Genomic DNA, 17,681 nt, shown 5'->3' on the forward strand with positions numbered 1-17,681 from the left:
ATTTATGAGAATTACTTTCTTTCACTGCTTTAGTAGACATTACGCTTCATTGAAAAGAAAACAGGACAACCATACAAAAAAATTGAGATAACCAAAATGACGGGAATGCCCCATAGTTACGGGTCACCAATCATGCTATGGTCAGCGTACCTGAGGTGGTCAACGACGATGACATGAGTAGTCCTCAAGCAGACCTGATAATTTGACTCTGAGTGAAAAGAAATTATTAAAACGTTGTAATCGATATTAGTATATACGGTATGGGTTCAAATAAAAATTACATCTTTATACTTACACTCACCATACATCATCGATGAAAATGAGAACCTTCATACGAGATATCACTAAATTTTACGAAAAAATGCAATTTATTGCCTTAAATGCAATTCGGTAATTACTATTGCTAAAATGGCCAAAGAGTAGGAAAATAAAAGGCTGCTACAAATTTTCCAATGAAAGAAAAAAAGTATTTCATGAAAAATATATTCAAATGATCAGATGACGATATTTCATTGAGTAAAATTCGGTACACTGGAATATTAAACAGGGAAAAATACGGGACACCATTAATTGTGATCAAATACGTTTGCCAGAAGTAGGAAAAATCACTAATTGTTATTGAAATTACAAAAAAAATGTGGAGTTAAAAATCGTTGAAACTGACTAATATCTGAGATAAATATTCATATTTTTTGCCATAATCACCATAATATTAATTAATTAATATACTATGAAAACACTTTCTATTCAAAACTTTGGTAAGTATTAAAAATCGAACTATATAAAGAGGACAAGTGTATAAAAAAATCTAAACAACCTTACAAGAATGTCCCGTAATACGGGACACAAGCGGTCCATGAGTTTATTGCTGACATTTTACTGGTCCTTGGGCTCTGGAAGGTTGAGAAACGCTCTGGTCCAGAGACAATTTAAAAAAGAATAGAATATTTCTTCATCTTCTTCAGAGAAATTCACCCAGAATTGCTACACACGAAATGGCAACTCGCGAGCAAACTAGCTATTATTGATGGTAAAAAAAATCAAGGATTCAAGGTAAAATCTCATGTTGTTGTCGCTATTTCAGCACATAGGGATGGAAAAATATAATAAATATGCCCCTCTTCTAGGAGCTTCGTGGCAAATACACATTATTTATACACGAAGGGGAGGGGGAACCATTCTTTTACACAAGGGACGTTGCATATCTTATTCATACAGGAAAAGCGATATGTGGTACAATATCGTCTGGACGATAACAAGAAAGTCGAATGTCCGTCGTGTGTTGGAAAAATAAACTCTTCTGAAGACAGAGACATCCATGGAATGACAGGAAATTTCCTGTATGAGGAATACATCCTATATTATTGGAGATCTGCTTAAATTGCTCCTCTGAGCCTAAAAGAAAATGCAAACCGCAATTTACTGTACTTTAACCGCTCGAAGATGACGCTTATAATCCCTGGATTATGAAGAAGAAACGGGGTTGACACAGTGTTATGAGAACGTGGCTCTGTTTCAACAGTGTTTAAGTTTTTCAGTTGTATAAAATCGCTTTTTTGGCACTTAAATCTAGTTTGTATCAGTGTTCTTCAACCTTTTCTGGCCGGCTCCGTCACGAATTGGTCAATTTCGGACTTTGTCAGTAACATTGTATATGGCATATATATATATACATATATGTATATATATATACATATACATATATGTATATATATATATATATATATATAGTGTTAGCACGGGCTTTATATCATCAACCGTCCGTCCGAGAGGTGAGAATAAAATTCTCACAAATAATAATTTAATATAATTTTGAGAATAAAAATAGAGTGTGTAAAAAAATCTAGATTTGTTACACGTTCCCCCGTGCTCCTCAATGAGAATGTTGTTGCCCTTTCACTCCTGATGCCAACAAAAAAAAATTCCATATTCCTAAGCGCAATATTCACAGAAATATTCGAATTCGAAGAACGGAGGAAAATTAGGAAAAACCGTTTCACCCGCATTTAACTTTGCCCTTTCTCCAATTCCCTCCATTTTTGAATTCGAACATCCCTGTAAACATTGCACTCTTAGAAACATGGAATTATTTTGTTGGCATCAGGAGGAACAGGGAAACAACTTTCTAATTGGAAATTAGGACACGGGGGGACCGTTTAGAAATTTAGATTTTTTTTATTTTGTTGCACACTACATTTTCAGCGTCAAAACAGGTACAGGGTAATTTTTGAACGCATGTTGAGCATTTTTTTAAATTAGAATAATACCTCTACGGCGGACGGTTGATGGCATAAAGGCCGTGCTAGCACTTACAGGACACCCTGTATATATAGTATAATATACACACACACATCATCTTCAATATTCACTGAGAGATAATTAGATAAGATTAAATAGATAGATTATTAGATAGATTAAATAGATAAGATATTACGAAAATAATGTCGTTTTCGGAAAAAAAAAGATAATGATAATATTGAATGGATTAAAAAAAATTCCAAAAATATTGAGAGAAATAGTTAAGAAAAATTAGATAAATGGATTATATATATTCGTATGTAGGGGGAGGGGGATAGTTTCGACTATTCGCAGCTAATCGCTGGAATGCAATTGCACAGTTATCTAAAGCTCTCATCGCTTGCCGTTTCCCTAAGTTTTATCCTCGATCAACAGGACAACAACAAAGCAAAATCAGCCGGAGCTTCTCGGTTTTAGTGCTCCTCCCTGTGGGCACATAGCCGTGGATACAGTACAATACACACGCACACACACGCATGCGTGTATAGATATATACATTGAAGTTACATTACTTGCAAACATCTACAGAACAGTACGTAATGTTCTCTCTCTCTCTTCGGAGAAGGTTAGTCGTAGGAGGAGGAGGAGGAGAGAGCGTAACATTTCAGATAATTACAAATCTGATAGTTGCTCGGAAATGGTCAGTCAGCAAAGGTGGGGGTCGGTGATGGTGGCCGAAACCGTTATTGGACAATATCCTTCTCTTCAGCTGAGTCTCTCTCTCTCAGAGTCTGAAATAGCAGCAACGGAATAGTGTTTGGACGTTGGCGAGAATGGAAGGCTGAAGCCGGGATGGGCAATGTCCGAAGATGAGCGAAGAGAGAGGAAAGACACTTAACAAAATGACTGTCACTGATGGGAGGTGCGTCGTTATGTTCGGATCGTCTAAAACCGATGGCGATAGCTCTGCCTACCCCAGCTTGATTCCCTGTCTCTCTATCGCTCACACACACTTTGTCCGGCCTCCTATAAACGGCCGGCCTGTCTGTCTGGTGTGTTTATCCGCCTAAATCGTGTGCAGTCAGACCCCCCTTCGAATGAGATTGTGACGGATATAAAAGGAACAGAGCGTGTGTGTGTGTGCTGTAGCGTGAGTGGATGCACCTGGTGATGGATTAGGTGGAATGTTCGGTCGAAGCGTCCGTGATGGATCATCATCCGCTGCACACGTGCCGGACAAATTGCCGGATTCCAGCCGCTGATAATTTACGAAAATATCAGTCAAGCCACTCTGCTTGTTTTGATTCAGCATCACGCTCGTTGGAAAGAGCACGTCCCGCAGATTCTAAGCAATGACGATAATTTGAGTCTCCCATAAATACTTGATGGTTATATAATAATAATAAACATTACTTTCAATAAGTTCAACTAATGAAAATTTTTCCTGCTAATCCCATCGAACCATTCATATTTAATTAATCCCGATCACCACTGATGGTAACATTTGCAAATCGATAGTTCAATGATTTTAGTTGGTTATTATTTTGAGAGGTTATAGGGTTACCTGCTGAGAGATACAGGCTTTTGTCACAGGACTCTGAGGTTTGGCACTTTCTAACAAACGGGAATATGTTCTACAATACATAAACTACATAAACTATAAGTATTAACAATATAAGGTCTTGTCTCTTGTGTTGGACAAAGACATCTCAAGAACGGGTCCACTAGAGCACTGACAGGCAGGGATGTCTTAAGAGCATCATGGGGGCCCCAGGCCAAATGATTTTTCTGAGGCCCTACTAGGCAAAGTTTCGAAAATCTCAACCGGTTCCCACTTTTGTGAGGCCTCCTTTTCTCTTGAGGAGCCCGGGTCGTGCCCAGGTGGGCCCATGCCTTAAGAGACCGCACTGCTGACAGGTAGCATAGTGGTTTATGAGTGGATGGACTTTGATGACCTTGTAGAAGAGCTCCTGGAAACACCAGACTTTCTCACCCCGCCATCTTTATGCTAAATGTGACGTCAATATTATCTTTACACCTAATACCAACCAGCAATAATATTGACGTCACACGTAGCACAAAGATTAAAGTTGGATACTGATTCTATTGGCACAATTTTTTTGGGTATAATTGGCAACTTCACTTACCTTTGTCATTTATTTAAAAATAGTTGGCGACGTACTCAGTCCGGGGTTGTGTGTGATCGGGTCTATCTATCTATCTACCCAGTGAATTCCGATTTCCCATATTTCTGTTAGGGAAATATGGTCAGACAAGGGATAATTATATCGTGTTGTGTTGGTACTTTTCTATCGGAACAGCTTTCGAGAGCCGGATGGACCCCTTTGTCAAGCCACATTTTTCCATCGCGCCGGAGGTTGTGCTCCCCTGCTGTGCTGTCTTTAGACACATGCAACCACATTTATAAAAAAAAAAAATATTTACATCGCCCTGCGTTCGAAATTTTCGATCTGAAAACTAATATAAAAATTCGTCAATAAATAACCATTAACTACAAAATTTATCCACGGACTATTATTATTATCCATTAAGAAGTGCGTTAGCGTTAATTATTATATGGTCTTTTCCCCTTCCCTCCGTCTATCGAAAAAATACTTATTTATCAGTAATTGCTAATCTATAAATGCTTCCTCGTGATTGTAATACCCAGACAGAAATCTGTTCAAAAATTTCCGACAAACAAAATCTGAAGAAAGAAAAGAACTCCGGAACAAAACAGTAATTTTTCCGTTCTTTATCGGGATTATCTTAATCGAAACCTCCCCTTTATATTGTGCTTCCCTTAAAACAAAAGACAATATTTTTGGGGGCGAAAACTTTCCCGGATATTCTCGGAGATTTCGTTATTTACCGTCAGACAAAGAATCCCTTTAGAAAAGTCGATGAGAAATGGGTCAAAACAAAAGCCCCTTTGAAATTTAGCCTAGAGGATAACTCAAGATGTTTGACTTCAAAAGCGGTGGAGTTTTTGGTAATGGCGTCTCTCTCTCTCTCTCTCTCTCTTTTGCTTCCCCGTTTCATTGTATCGGAAAAATTCCCACTCACAAAGAAGTAAAATTAAGGTAAAACTGTGGATTCTCAGCTTCTAAAACTTGGAAATTCCATTGATTTCTTAAAGCAAACGAAATCCACCTCGTCCCGTGGTGGAGTGCTTCACCCAGTCGGGTTGGGATTCTGCGTAATTTCAGTTCGGCAAACAAGGACTAGAGGGGAAATCATTATAGCTGCGAGTACAAACAGAGAAGATTGTGAAGAAGAACGTGAACTTAACCGTAGAAAAAAAAAACACTATTTAGTTCACTTGGTACGAGGGTTCAAAATTGTGTCAAATCAGCCGATACTGGTTGATATAATACGAAGCCCACAACAGGTAAAAACCCAACGATATCGCGGAAAAAAGATGCCTAAAAAAATATGGAACTCAAATCCATGAAGAAAATACAGCAACCCCAAACAAACAGCAAATTATCACGAAAAGATTAACGCAAACTAAAAGGGAACTAATAGAGACTAATGATTATGATAAAATGAAATACACTGTCCATGAAAAATTATGTAGTTGTCTTATTTGAGTTATGATGACTTCTCGATTCATTCCATAATAACATTTAGCATTACAATTAACATTAACAATAGCATTTCTTTTTCAACGTGTCAGTTGAGGTACAATTCACGGCAACCAAGGGTATTCACAATCAAGCCTGTATTCACAATCTTATTTGAGAAAAATTCCGTGCGACACCACAACCCGGAGTTGTCTCTGCCAATCGATACCTGTGTCCCCTTGTCAAAATACTCGATTGATAGTGTATTAATAACTCACGGTCCATCCTATCCACTCCGTTGAAAATTTTAAACACTCCAGTCATATCCCTTCACATGGGCGGAGATACGGGGGAGGGGGCGGGAGGGGGCCTTGCTCCCCCAACGTCAATAATGGAGCCAACTGATCTCATGTATATGAATTGGCATCATCATCATCATGCCCCCCCCCAGCCTTTCATGTCTATCTCCGCCTATGACCCCTCCCACGAAACCTGCGTTCATCCCCCAGTGTGAACATTTTCAAAATAAACTACTAAGTGTATCTTCATGACTGGAGCCCCATGTACCAAACGCCAGCACGCATAGCTCTTGTCTCCCCACCACCTCCCCCATTCAATTCCGCGTCTCTCTGTAGGTATGGTCTCCAAAACCTTACGGCATAATGCAATCCTGGGCAAAATAAGCCCAGGACAAGAGGAATAATGATGACTTTAATAGAACGCAGAAACCTTTTCCAGAATGAAACCGAGCATTCGGCTAGTTTTTACCACTGCTGAACAATGTTCAGAAAACCTAAGCCGCTCGTCAATGAAGATTTCCAAATCGGTGGTCCTAATTGTGTCTGGGATAGTAACTCCATTTAATTCTTAAGTGAAACGTGGGTGGCAGCTAATTCTTTCAAAATATGCCAATAATTGATTAATACTTTACCTCACACCAACCATGTCATATCGCTACGCAGCAATTTACTAGTAATCGAGATGGTTCGGAAATCTTTCTCTGGAATAAAAGTCACGTTACATACTTCTTTCGTCTTCTTCAACAGAGGGGACTTCGGCGAGAGCATATTGAGGATTGCCATCTATCGGTGGTATCCTCATGTTCCGTAAGGAAATTATTATCTGTCTTTTCCCTGGACCGCACCCGTAAACCCGGCGGCAGCTTTAATAGTGCCAGATGAGAATATTACCACTGTGCCACTCGCGACCAACCAATAATTAACTAATGTGGGATTAGTCTTTTTTATGATAATTTGGTTACTTTCTTTAAGAAATTGCATGAATTTTCTGAACTCAAGTTGCTATAAAGTATATACAAGTCTAAGGATTTAATTTATACTTGAATTTAAAATTACCGCATGAACAAGTGGCAACATGGAGTTCTCTCTGAGTAAAATCACGAATACTGATCATTAGCACAAAGGGGGTGGGGAACTCCGAAATCTTTTCTGTTTGTACTCGCAGCTATAATTACTGCTAATGATTTCCCCACTAGTCCTTGTTTGCGGAACTGAAATTACTCAGAATCCCAATCTGATTGGGTGAAGCGTCTCACCAAGGGGGAAGAGTTCGTTTGCTTTGCGAAATCAATGGAATTTTCAAGTTGTTTCATTCGGGATTCCTCTTCTCCCCCCCCCCCCCCCCCCTCATCCTTCTCGGTACTTCTCGGTTACTTTGGTCTGTCACTTAGAAATCCACAGCTTCGCCTTAATTTTACTTCTTTGTGAGTGGGAATTTTTCCGATACAAGGAAATGGGGGAAGGCCAGAGAGAGAGAGATACAGACGCCATTACCAAACTCCACCGCTTTTGAAGTCAAACATCTTGAGTTATTCTCTAGGCTAAATTTCAAAGGGGCCTTTTGTTTTGACCCATTTCTCATCGACTTTTCCAAAGGGATTCTTTGTCTGACGGTAAATAACGAAATCTCCGCGAATATCCGGGGAAGTTTTCGCCCCCAAAAATATTGTCTTTTGTTGCAAGGGAAGCACAGTATGAAAGGGAGGTTTCGATTAAGATAATCCCGATAAAGAACGGAGAAGATTACTGTTTTGTTCTGGAGTTCTTTTCTCTTTTGAAGTTTTCGAACAGATTTCTGTCTGGGTATTACAATCACTGGGAAGCATTTAAAGATTAGCAATTACAGATAAATAAGTATGTTTCAATAGACGGAGGGAAGTAAAAGATCATATAAAAATTAAGGCAGTTCTTAATGGATAAAAATAATAATATCCCGTGGATAAATGATGCATTTAATGGTTATTTATTGACAAAACATTGTTAATTATCAGATCGAAAATTTCGATCGCAGGGAGATATAAATACTGTTTTATAAATATGCTAGTATGTGTCTAAGAACAGCACAGCAGGGAAGCACAATTGGGCCAAATGTGGCTTGACAAAGGGGTCCTTTTGGCCAGCGGAAGCCGCCGCAAAAAGTATAAATGTGTGCCTCTCGTGCTTCTTGGCAGGATATCTGTAGAAAAATTATTTCACTCTTTTTACACACTCTAGCCAACACCATCTACGGCAAAAATCTTCCGAGTGAAGCTCGTGTCGTCACTACTCCACCAAACACCAGCTCTGGCCATATTGCAATTTGCTGCCATTAATGAGATGGGTTGGAAATGAAGGTGCTATGGATCGGTAGTCACCGCAAGCTCGTCAGGGGAAATAACTTATCTACATCCTCCCTCGGGTTTGAACCTGGGACCGTGACGGTGGTATGCGAGCATCTTACCACCACGCTACTCGAGCCTCTTCGTGACGTGACTGATGACCAGGAAGGTCACCTCGCTTATAGCCCTTGAATTTACTACACAAAAAAGGGCGAAAATGGCGTGTGTGTCGGCCTGCTATAACCAATGTCTATATGTGAGATGACTTTCTTCAATGACGTCACGTGCTTCGCGCGAAGGCATTTTGCTATGGATGGTGCTGTTCTAGCTCTCCTTTCCCCTTTCTTCAATCTTCTTCCGCTCCCTCTTTTTCCTGTGTTGTACCTGATAATGTGTTGTTTGAATGACGTCACTGTCGGGTTGAGGGATTTTCAAATTCATTTTTGCCCTCTATTGGCGTTCAAATTTCTAGTATTTAAATCTTTTCGGAGTGACACATGATAATTCCGCGGTAATTTTTCTTCGAAACTTTTTGAAAACGCCACCTTGGGACCTCCTTCCTTATCAGTAAACAGGGCTATTCATGCTCACAATGTTCTGTAACATTTTGCTGTTCCAAGTAATTTCAGTAATACCAGATATACAGGATACTTACAATAATGTCCCCTTCACACAAGGGTACAGCTGACAGGACTCCAGCTTGGGACAATAATTTTTTTTTCGTTTTTTTGCCCGGGGAATATCTGGTCTAGGGGCCCACTACATCCAGATGACCCAAGCCTAAAAGCCCAGTAGGATATGGGGACCATGTTTCTATCAGTTGTTCTGAAATTATTTCTTTCAGTAATTTTGTAACTATTTTTTTCATTAATTATAAATTTTGATCAATTATTTTTCTCATTAAGGCACTTTTTTTACCGTCACTGTCAATTCTGTAACAATTTGTCGTACCTTTTTTGATGCCGAATTGGGCCTCTCGACATATGTAGCCTATTTTCTTGGAACCATAAGCCTCAGTAAATGTTTCGACTTGGGTTCCCCGACATTGTTATGACGACGGTTTTTTTAATGCATCTGTTACGGTAAATGTGATATAAAATATGCGGTTATTATGCATACTTACCAATGAGCTTGGTGAGTTTGATTTATTGTTTTTACTGGTGAATATGCATAATACCCAAGCGTCGTTGGTAAATTTGATAAATACTGGAAACATTACCGGTTCATGCATAATAACCAAGTGTCGTTGGTGAATTTGATAAATATGAAAAAAAAAATCCAAATCAGTCTAGTATGCCTGATGAATATAGCCGGACCCCGTTGTAATCATTATAATTAATCGTTATAACAAATTTTACGACCGCACCCGATATAATAATTCAATACACATATGTGTTATCATGTATGGTACAGTCAAACCTCGTTAGTGCGTCACCCGGTTAACACGTCACTCCGTTTACCGGGTCGCTTTTTAGAAGTCCCAATTGTCCCAACTAACACAGGCTTACTATGGCTTAACTATGGCTTACTCTGTTTAACGAGTCACTCCGCTTACTAAATTATATTTTTGCTCTCCCGAGAGTGACTCTAATGAGGTTTGACTGTATATCATATAGTACGATTTACCAACGACGCGATGCTTAGGTATTATGCATAACCACCGTGGTAATTTAGTGATAAATTTAGGGATATTCGTCAAACTACCAAAATGCTTGGTAAGTATGCATAATAACTGTTATTATACAAATACAAATACAACGCCACAACAGGCAAATTGCCCAACGAGGTGGCTGACTTAAGAATTAAGAACATCATGGATCCCCGAGCCATTTTTTGGAGGCCCTACCTACTACTGCTACACCACCCATGCAGGTACATGCGGGAATGTGCGTGTACGTGTAGTGAAACCTGACGTGAAGTTTTTTTGTTTCTCTGTAATGCTTGTTATGTGTAGCGCTGCCATCTGCCACCAGTTTTTCAAACTATGAGTGAAGTGTTATGATTGAATGATTTATCGTTGTAGGACTGTTGCTCTCTGTGGCGAGACTTTTTAACGGGGAGATCGGCTCGCATTTGCGCCTTGAAGTTGGGAACCACAGCAAACCAACTTCAGCTGACCACCACCGTGGGGTTCGAACCCGGATCCTCGCATCGCGAGTCCGTCACTATAACCACTCGACCACCACAGCGGCCGCGTATAATAACCGCATTTATCATATTTACCGTAACATAGAGGAAAGTGAAGTAACATTGGAAAGTATCTCACAGTTGTTTTACTAAGTACGTTACTTATTATTAGTCATTAAATTTTAATTTACTATATACACAACGGTACAGATTTGAGTGGTCTCTATAAACGATTTCTTTTTCTTGGAATTTAATCCTTCTTCGATGCAAAGCAACTATTTTCTAAAAACAATCATCGGCTGGCCACATCAAAAAGCTCGAAGGGCCATATGCTGAAGGCCCCCTAGCCGTCACCTCCTAGAGATTGAAGGCCTCTGCACTGTTTGCCATAAACGTCATTCAGACTACCTAGCAAGTTTGCCACATTTGTTAATTGCATTTTTAATTGGGTTGCTATATTTTTGAAATATATGACAACCATATTTTTATGGGATGTTTTCCTCAGCCACCTCAATGGGCATTTTGCGTGTTGTGGCGTTGTATTTGTTTGTATTTTGAAACACATCATCCTATTTCGTTTCTTCTTATTTTGGCGTAGAATCTTCCTGATTGGCTCACAAATACCGCGTAGCGATTGGATGTGGGGCATAGAAATCACCAATTCTGAACCCGATCATTTCTTTTCCTCACAACGATAATACTGGCAAGAAATGGACTGCTTACTGACGTCACAAACTGAGTGCGGAGGCCTTCTATCTCTAGGAGGTTCTGCCCTAGCCCTGTGTATATAAGTTTCTGGCCCGCGAGCGGCATAGATACCGCATATCTGACGCACGGACTGAGAGAAGTTTGTGCACCCCCCTAGATTACACCAGTTAAAATTCTATTCAGACAATGAATTCTCGGCTATAACTAGTTTTTAATTATAAAAGAAAATATAGGAAAATTCAAATACAATTTCTCTAGAACCCATCAAAGAACGCCGCACATCCTCGTTTGCGATGACTCGATCAGAGGAAACTGAAACACCTGAAGCCTCTGGGAATTTCAATAGAATAAGTACTTATGGTAATTACAAATATAATGATTTGGTCCTATCTTGAAATATCCTTCTCTCCCCCCATCGAACAAATAAATAAGTGACTGGATGGATCGATCCAGTAAATGTGACGTCACCATTCCATATCGTCCAGAAGACGCCGGAGACCAACGTCAGTGAATATAGCGGCCACGATGTCGTGTTCGCTAACATTAGTGCCTCCTCTCGCCATGGTCAAGTTTCCGGAAGTCTCCAGAATTTCGCTCGCCATGTATTCCTGGATCGCGACCAAGAAGACCGCGACGCTCGGGTCGATCTCGATGTTGTCGGTCGTGAACGTGCGTATGATTTCGTGCACGTAGTCCGCAGAGAACACCGGTTTCATCTTGCAGACGTGGGCTGACTTGGTGAGCGCGGTCTTCGCCGCTTGGGGCCTCGAAACGGTTCTTGGATGTGCGCCCTTCGAGCTACTAGGGCCCCACAGTAACGACGTCAAGTTGGGGGCCGGGTCGTCGTCCTCCATGATGACCCTTTGGACTTCCTTCACTGGATCCCTCAGCGACGACGTCGATGACTTCAGAATCGACTTCGTGGGATGTCCCATGACCCCGTAAGGTAGCGTAGGATCCCGCGTCGTCTTAGGGTTCATAATCGGCGGAACAGTACCTCTGTGAACGAGCGTCGTTTCATCAGCGATGTTCTTGTGTGGTTTCCCGTGGTGATCAGCTGTACCAGACTCCGTCTTTTTTTCGGCAGGATGGCGCACAAAATTATCGCTTGACCAGCTCATATTGAAGTATTGTATTTGTTTTTTTGTAGATTCCTTATTAGAGCACTTGATAGGACCGGGGGGGATCTGATTCTAAAATTATCTGGGTTATATAATGATGACCAAAAAAAAAATTAGTTCATCAAATCTGAAATAAATCTGAATCTGAATCAACTGGACCAGAAATTATCATTCTAAACAATAAAGGCTTTGTAACAGATAGCGCCACATGGGAAATTGAAGAAATGCATATTATAAATACATATTGTAACAGTTTGTAACTTCTTTTCGGAGTGCAGCATTTAATAGACTGTACACATTTTATGTTGATCACACAGATTTCGTGAGTTGTTGTAGAGGTCGCTCACGACGTCGGTCAGATTCAAAGTGGCTGTGGATTCAGAGAGAGAGAGAGAATCATGTCTTATACAGCAGCGAATATAACAGTGAACGTCGGTTATTAGAATCACAGATAATCGTATCATCCGGTTACTGTTATCACGTTTGCAAATAATTGAATAGACCGAAATCATAACATAAGAAAAAATTCCTTCATAGTTAGCATTACTTCCGTTTATGTTATCAAAGACTTCTTTTTTTTGCGCATTCTGAAGGTTCATTCTGGGTGCATAGAAATGTTTAAATTTATTCAATTTTCATTTCTATTACAATTGTCACTATAAAATTGAAATGTTTAATAATATATAAGTTAAAAAATAATCTCCTTATGGAACTAAGGATTCGTTACTGTCCGTCATTGCATTGCCAAGTGTCTTAGGACGGGTTTAATACAGCAAAAGACCTTTTCGAATTCCAAAACGGCTCGCATGTGCACTTGCGTATAACCTGAGAAAAATTTCAACCGACCACTCATGTGGGGATCCACATCACTCTGCTGCTATACGTGATAATCCACGTAAGATGAGCGATTGATAAAGATAAATTTTTTCGAGGTAAACTAGACACACACAAATGTACCTTTAGCAGAAAAAATATCAGATTCTCACCTACAAGTGAGAAATGAAGAAAACAGCGTGAAGAGATGAAGAAGAAAAATGTGGAGTGTGTGTAAATAGGAGTTGTGTAGAATAAGTTCATTCTACAATGTTTATATTTTTCTCTCTGTGTTGTTTTGCATTATCTTCCCTTTTCCTTGGTACCTATTTTTAGGGGTGCTGGGTGGAGAGAATGCTAACGGCGTGTAAGTAAATACAATAACTCCATGTTAAGAATGACGTACTATAGATTTCATAGTGAAGCGTGTTTCGTTTCTGAGAATTGGTGCCATCTATTGATTATTTCGGAAGTGAAAGTATCAGGTGACTGAATTTTCGTGTATCATGTTGAAGGAGTGATCTCTTTAGTGGTGAGACTTCTCTAAATGGGAAGACGGATCGCATTCGTGCCTTGAAGTTGAATAACTTCAGAAAACCAACTTAAGCCGACCACTGATGTGGGAATCGCACCGGGCTTTCCACGATGCCCGTTCGACACCACAGCCACTGGAAAACACTACTATGTGCGATAGTTCACGGAAGCGATTGATAAAGGTAAGATATTTTCCTGAGATATAGAATACGCACACACACACATATATATATATATACCTTTAGCAGAAATCCACGAAAAATGCCAGATTTGCATCTACAATAAGTAAGAAATAGGAAGGAAAAAAACATTATAAAGAGATGGAGAAGAAAAAACTGGAGTAAATAAGTTTTGTGTTAGGATAAGTTCATTCTGCAATGTTTGTATGTTTTTTTTTCTGCGTTGCCTTTTTGTTTTCCATTAGCTTCCTTTTTCCTAATGGTTTCTATTTTTAGGGGCGGTGGGTGGAGAGAATGCTAATGGCGCGTAAGTCATGCAAGAACTTGGTATGTTTTTGTTGCATTTTTTTCCGAGCGGAATAAGAGAGAGAGAGAAGCAATTTATACATCCAAGAAAATATCCTAATGCGTCACATCTCACTCTCTCTCTCTTGCTTATTTCTTATGCACCTTAAACACATTCACGACGGGTTATGAGCTTTGCTCTCCCATCGTCCTGGAATTTCGTGCGTGAAACAAACTAAGATGGAGATATTTGCCTTTCCCTTCACTCTTTTTTCGGTGTTTTTATTTATTATCATAATATACGTATGCGTTTCAAACTCATTCTCGGTAAAGATGAGTTTTTGGTACGCATACACACCCGCGATAAACATGCTATTACTGTATAAACGCGGTGTGTGAGTCTATCTATGTAAGGTCTGGAACGTTTCTTAATCCTAATCAGTTTTATCTTTCCTTTCTCTCATTTTAGCGTGTCTTTCCCATTTTCGTAGGAAATTTAAGCAAAATCTTTTTTTTTCCCCCTCTAAGAATAACAAATTAAATGAATGACTTAAAAGCATCCGACATGTTTTTTTTTACCGTCTTTGAAACTATTTAAAGTATTTGCAACATTCCTCGAAGCAAGGGAAAAGTTTCTGGAAAGAATTATGTGCATTCAACAGTGAAAATGGTTTTAGTTTATTCAGGTAGATGTGTACCAATTAATTATCGATATCATCGTGTTTAAAGACCTTACGATGGTTTAGCTCTTCATTGAACTTTCATGATATTATGTAGTAAGGAATGTTTTTTTTTTAATGAGTTTAATTGGTTTCATATTAGATACTTTTTAATGGATAATTTATTAAGAATGTTTTGAGACAATAAGATTGCAAATATACTGCTGTGAAACCTCGATACAACGATACTCGATATAACAATAAATCCTTCTGCAACGATATTTTTCAAATCTTCAATTGCCTATACTCTATTCTTAAACTCCTCCCGATACATTGATATCCTTTACGACGATAAACTCCTTTATAACGATATTTCAAAACCGCTACGACGATATTACTGTATTTGTATTTTACTCAAAAATTCATCTTCGATATATTTTTTAATGTTATTTCGATGGTGTTTTGCCATGCGAAAGTGTGAATAAATTTGCCGTGAAGAAATTTTTTTGTGTAGTACATAAAAAAGTGCTGTTTGGTAAACTACTTAATAGTGGGGAAGAACTACAATTGTAGGTAATTTAAAGAATTGTAACTTACAATTGTATGTAATTTTTAAACATTTGTAACTTTTTGTTGCGAATAAATGCTTATAAATGCATTTTATGGTGGTACCAACAGTATCAATTCAGAAGAGTTGCCAATAACAGCATAAATTTGGTGGCGACTGATGATAATGTAACTTCTCAATATAACGATAATCCCCCTTCTCAATGATATTTTTTCCTAGTTCACAGAGTATCGTATACCGAGGTTTCACTGTATTTGATACTCAATGAATTTTATCATTAATATTATGAGATAAAATGTATTTATATAAAGTTATTAATATTAATTAATTCTTAACTTTCCCGCCTGTACAAGAGTGAGATATCCCGGCCTATAGTAGATGAAAGAAATACATTAGAGCTCTATACATCGATCGAATTTGCTGCGTAAAACCTGCAGGTAAAAGGGTTAGTGAAATTAAATAGCAGTCCCACACAATGTAAACCAAAAAGAAATGCATGTAAATTGGTATTTCGAGAGAGACTTATTTTAAATTACTATAGCTTAAATCTGGTCTTTCCTGTCTTAATGTATGGATGTGAGAGCTGGACACTACGGAAAGCAGATAAAAAACTAATTGATTCCTTTGAACATTGGTGTAGGAGGAGGATTCTTAGAAGTCCATGGACAGCTAGAAGGACTAATAAATCGGTTATCGAAGAAGTGAAGGCGGACTAGTCTCTGGAAGCAACAGTCATTGAACAGAAACTATTTTACTTTGGTGATATAATGCGTACAGAAGGCTCACTAGAAAAAATGGTAGTCCTTGGAAGAATGAAAGGAAAGAGAGAAAGAGGCAGACCTAGCACCAGATGAATAGAGGAGGTGTTTCAAAGCACCGGAATGAAGCTAGTACAACTGAGGCATGCTGTGAATGACAGACAAGCTTGGATAGCCATGATCTATAGAGTCACTATGAGTCGGAATCGACTCGATGGTTCTTAACAAAACATAGCTTAAATACAGGAATATATTATGTGATGGCAATAAACACCGCAACTATCTGCTGATCTTCGACACCCGCTATGTACTATTTTTTCAATACTCATGAAATAAATTCTGAATTGTTTTGTTTATGTTTTATAGCTGCTGTTTCGAAAACTTTTTATAAACTCAAACCTCCGATATCGGTCACCTCCGAAAAACGGTAACCGTTGAATAACGTTCACATTTTCTTGGAACAGAACGTATCCTATTGGATTGACGTTAAGGTTAATCTCGGAGAAACGATTTCCGAATAACGGCCACTTTTGGAAATCAAAATCAATAAAAAATGATGTATTATCACATACTAAAAAAAATAACCCCAAAAATTTGCTTTTTTAAAGGAATTTTTTCTTCCTCTTTATCCCTTCAAACATATAATAACTACGGATTCTCTCCTACATCAGTGGTTTTCGAGATGTGGTCCGCGGACCTCAGAGGTTCCTCAAGTAGATGCTAACGGATGCATTAGGCGCGTTTCGGAAAGAACCAAGTTGTATTTAGGGTTAGAATTCGGGAAGTGGCTATGTCATAGTATGAATTCGAATCTGTATCTTCCCGATGAAAGTCTAGGACGATGCCCACACGAACGCACAGCGGCTTCTTGAGTGACTGTGTGATTTGATATTATCGCAAGGCTATCTCGCTTTTTTATGTCAACTTCAAAAAGTAATTTTTGGTATTCTTAAGGGGAATTGGTGCACGGAAATTATCCAGAAAGCACATTTTTAAATTTTTAAATACTATGAAATTTTCTGCATCTAACTGTGTTAAAATTCTTGTTCTACCTATTCTAGAAATATTTTCAAAATATTTCTAGAAGCAGACATTATGCATGCTAATGCGTTTTCCTCAAAACTAAGTTTTTATAACAAGGAAAATTATTTCGACCATCACTCATTCAAATGTCTTGAAAGTTTGTGTGTCTTTCAACACTATGTTGTTACATACTTTAACACGAGGATTTTTTTTATTAAAGTTATTTAAAAAATTGTTATGGCACAAAACATGGGTAAATTTTGGTGATTTTTGAAAAAGTTGCATGCTGTCGGTGTTAAAATTCGATAAAAAAATAACCACAACAACAAAAACCATAAAAACACTTGATAAAGTACATAACACTGTAGTGTTGAGAGACACAAAGTTTCAAGACATTTAAATGTGTTCGAAAAAATTTTCCTTATCTAACAAAAAAAAAACTTTGTTTTGAGAAAAAAGGATTTTAGTGAGAAAACATTAACACA

General features: G+C 38.5%; 1 protein-coding gene across 3 annotated transcripts in view; it reads right to left on the minus strand.

Moving 5' to 3' along the window:
- The window catches only part of LOC149063898 (synaptogenesis protein syg-2-like), a 553,183-nt gene that overhangs the window by 251,556 nt on the left and 283,946 nt on the right, over positions 1 to 17,681 (minus strand). The gene's annotated exons all lie outside the window — the stretch shown is intronic.

Source organism: Pholcus phalangioides, unplaced genomic scaffold (assembly GCF_987345545.1).
Source record: "Pholcus phalangioides strain wild (caught in Gottingen) unplaced genomic scaffold, Ppha-v1.0 ptg000042l_1, whole genome shotgun sequence".
NCBI classification, from domain to species: Eukaryota; Metazoa; Arthropoda; class Arachnida; order Araneae; family Pholcidae; genus Pholcus; species Pholcus phalangioides.